General features: G+C 37.0%; 1 protein-coding gene across 1 annotated transcript in view; it reads left to right on the top strand.

The window, feature by feature from the left end:
- Positions 1 to 3279, top strand: part of si:dkeyp-72e1.6 (transmembrane protein 238) — a 7952-nt gene extending 4673 nt beyond the window's left edge. The window contains exon 2 of the mRNA XM_014024881.1: positions 2737 to 3279. The gene's annotated coding sequence lies outside the window, so the exon portion shown is untranslated. The remainder of the gene's footprint in view (positions 1 to 2736) is intronic.
- Positions 3280 to 4107: the final 828 nt, after the last annotated feature.

Genomic DNA, 4107 nt, shown 5'->3' with positions numbered 1-4107 from the left:
AAAAAAAAAAAAAAACACAGCACCTATTAGTAGTATTGTTTATAAAATTGGTCCAAAACGCTTTATTTTTGAAGAGTACTCAAACAGAATACATCATAAATATTTGGGACAGCTGTCAAGGTGGGTATGTGAGCCAACTAAGGTGGTACAATATGAGTAAAGTTGGACAAAGAGTTAAGGTTCATGGCCTAAAATATAGTTTTGAAGGTTGTGCATGTAAAAAATAAAAATAAGCCATAAATTTCAGAGCGTGGCTTAAAACATGACAGATTGGTTCAGTCGTCATTTGGTGTCAAGTCCTCTGAATTCAGTGAAGCTGGTTGTTTTCTTCAGACTTGACTWTGAGTTGATGTCTCCAGCAGTTGCAGCTCAGTGAGATACAACCTTTAGGAAGTAGATCAGTTTAGACAAGCTTATACGAAGTCATCGTTTACAATAGGAAGGGATCCACTTCCTAACAGATTGACACTGTAAAACAGGGGCGGACTGCCATACAAGTCTACCTGGAGTTTTCCCAGTGGGCCGATGGGCTGCTGGTGGTTTGGCCCGCAGAGGTGCAGCCACGTTCGGCGCTGTGGTCACTGCAKCCCTGCTTGTTTTGCAGCGCCAACATGTCTCCGGTCAGCTGATCTGCTCAGAGCCTGCTGTGGCTCCAGCTCGTCATTGCTCTGTGGAACAGCACCTGTCAATCACCAGGGGCGCAACGAGTGAGGGTGGCCGGGAGGGGCTACGCCTCCCATCCTGTACCCCAAAATTTGTTGGCCCCACCAGTTTTATCATTGCTTTGTGTTCATTTATATTTAGGATTAGTAAAACCTTACAAATATTAAAAAAATGTTTTTGCAGAACTAACAGTTAAAAATATGTAAATATTTTACTTAGAATAAAACACAAATGTAAAATAATCCTTCTGAGTAAATAAAACCAGTATAAAAYAAATGTCCTCAATATGAGGATGCATGTTCTCATGAGGTTAGAGGCACTTTGTACTTTGTTTTGTCTTCTATTCTGAAACTGTAGACATTTCTCTTCCCATAAGGAAAGCTTTGTCAGTTCAAAATATTTGGAGTAGTGTGGTCTAAACTTTATAGGCTTTTATAAAGATTTATAAAGCTTAGAACTCAGAATAGAAGTCCAGTTGTCTGTTTTTAATGTTTTTTTTTATCACGAGGATGACTAAGAATATTACATTTGGCAGCACAGTTGGTAGAGTTGGTCTCAAACAAATGCTTGCTTTGTAAATGTTATTTTGAATAAAATTATGCTGGCCTTYCATCACTCATTTCCATCATGAGTACCTTAAAGCCGGCAGTTGAAGGTGGGCCGGTGTGTCACGAACCCTCGGGCCACTATTCTCCCCAGTCCGCCCCTGCTGTAAAACAACTTTGACAACTTATAAATGTCACATATATTAATGCAAAACATTTTTTTACTGCACAATAATTTTGGCAAATTGTTAGGAAATTTCTACCAGATATGTTCAGCCTTGCTGCTGCTGCAGCTATTTTTGCTTTTACAAAACACAATAAAAACACACAAAAAGAACATGTAATACAAATTTAATGGCGGTCTAAAGGTTCATACAAACCTCTATGAAGGGCATAAAGATTGCAGCTGGTTTAAGACAACAGAGACTAACAGCGTTGAGATTACTTGTTGGATTTAAAAACTGTTTTTAAACCAGAGCTTGTTCAAAGAGCTATCTACAAAAGGTAATATTTTATAGATATTCCACAGAACCTCATTTCAAATTAACTGAAGTCTCTTTTTACTTTGTGACACTTTAAAACAAGGTCAAGAAAGTTTATGAAAAGACGGATCAGCAGCTCCACATGGGTCCAAAGACTGAAATGTTGCTTAAAGTTCACTAAATAAACTGCTTGATAAAGTCTTACACACAAATAAACTCCCTGTTTTCCTCGCTGTGTAGAACATTGTTTTCTGATGGGGTTTAAATGCAGAACTAAAAGAACTTCCTGCAACTGTACGGCAGTAAAGCTCTTATCTCTGGGTAACCATTAACCACAGCTTTGACAGACCAGCCCTGAGTTGAAACAATTGCAGGCTCACCTGAAACCTCATTGTGCCAACACTAACAGGAAATGTTTGAAAAAATAAACTGAAAGGATGATCAACTCAGCGTGCATCAAATCGTCACTGATTCAGTTAAAGTTGAAATATTACACTCCAAATAAATAAATAAATTAAATAAAAATAGATGTAATGGATTTACTTTAAAAAATACGTAATCTGGTTCCACTTAATTGAATTGAGTAAAGCTTTACGGAAATGTAAAGTAAATTTTCAGATGGCTCAGAAACACTTTCACAAATCTTTGTCTGTAAACACAGTTCACCCTGCTGTCCACAAATGCTGGTTAAAGCTCTATCATGCAAATAAGAAACCATAATGCCATCCAGAAACTCTGTTGTCTTCTCTGTACTAAAGCTTTTTTAAAATTCAAAGTGGAAAATGACCACCACACCCTATGTACTAAAGAGGTGAGGGCCCTGCTGTGTACAGTCCTGATGGGATGGAGGTAACTGAACCTTTCTATCCAACCAGGAAACTCAAGGTGCTTTACAACCCAGTCTGTGCCCTTATTTACCCACCCACACCTACAAGACTAATCTGGGCTGGGCTGCTTGCTCCACTGTGAAAAACTGCTTTGAACACTGTCTCAACTGTCAAAAAGACTTGACAGACGGCTCTGATTGTTGGTTTTCTTCTCCACAGATGGTTCAGCTCCTGGCAGCGTTCATCTGAGACTGGCCCACAGTCCCGAGCACTCTGCAGTTTATGCTAATAAATAATACCCATTTTTAAAGTTTGAATATATTAGTCAAATCTTTCATAAATGTAAGATGAGTAGCAGATTTGAACTTACTCTGGAATTGTATTTTTTTTATTCTTTTAAGTTTAAAACAACCTTTGAAACATTTTTAATGGTATCAGAGTTAATAGCTTGAACACTAAATGACTTTTATGATAAAGTAAAAGTAAAACTTACAGCAGTAAAAATGTGTAAAGGAACTTTAGGTTGTGCTGACAAATACAGTATTTGTACTTTAAAGTTCACAGCTACATGAAAGTACTGATGTTTTGGTGAAATTGATGCTATTTTACTTTTTAGTCTAAAACCTGGATGCTTTTGATTTTTATATTTAGTATTTTTTTTTTTTGTTGGTGTGGAATTTTTGGTGTGACTGAATTGCTTATTTGTAAGAGTAATTTATTTTCCAGTCTAGCTTTCTAAATAAATCTATTTTAAAAACAGAACAAAGCATTTTTGTGTAGTGTGATTTGGGAGGGTCAGATCTGAGGAGGGAGAAAACACCAATACTTTGCTTATTATGCTAAGTAAGCGCTCATGCTATTTGTTTCCTGTTAATAGTTTTCCATACACTTTTTGTAGTCTGAGTGTGTTTGTTCCTTTTGTTTCTGCTTTGGCCCCTCCCACTCTTAACTGTTTCCATTTGTCTCTGTCACAGGTGTTTGTGTTTTATGTTCGTTATTCTGAGTCTTTCTGTGTGTTGTCAGTCCTGGATTGTGCTTCCAGCAGGCCAGTCAGAGTTTTGTCGTCTGTGTGTGGGCCTTCCAAGTGATAAGTTGTAAGTAGTTTGAGCTGCCWCGTCAGCCATTTACTTTGAATAAACAATTTTTGCTTTTGACTTCCTTGTCCTTTGTCTGCACCCTTTGGTTTCAAACAACCATAACAGAAAGAATCACTTTTATTATTGTGTTGAAATTTTAAAGGAGTAATAATAAAAATAACAGAACAATCGCTCCAACCATTAAAATGTCTAATATCAGTACATTGCTGTATTGTTTTCTGAGTGATTTTACAGAACCTTGTAACTCTCAGAAACCACCTGATGTATGGACACACAGAAGCACTCTGCTACAAATCACCACCTGTAAAGACTTCAGCATAGAAATACAATAAATTGAGTGGTGAGTTCATAAATGTAGAAATGAAGTTTATCCATGGTGAGCACATGTTTAAACTGGTGCAAACAATTTTACTGTCCTAAAATCTAAATATGAGATAAATGCTATTATATATATAATTATATCGCAGGAGGGTCATGGACCCCTGTGGATATA

Source organism: Austrofundulus limnaeus, unplaced genomic scaffold (assembly GCF_001266775.1).
Source record: "Austrofundulus limnaeus strain Quisiro unplaced genomic scaffold, Austrofundulus_limnaeus-1.0 Scaffold444, whole genome shotgun sequence".
NCBI classification, from domain to species: Eukaryota; Metazoa; Chordata; class Actinopteri; order Cyprinodontiformes; family Rivulidae; genus Austrofundulus; species Austrofundulus limnaeus.
Note: the sequence above shows the minus strand (reverse complement) of the source record. Positions and strands in the feature narration are given on the sequence as shown.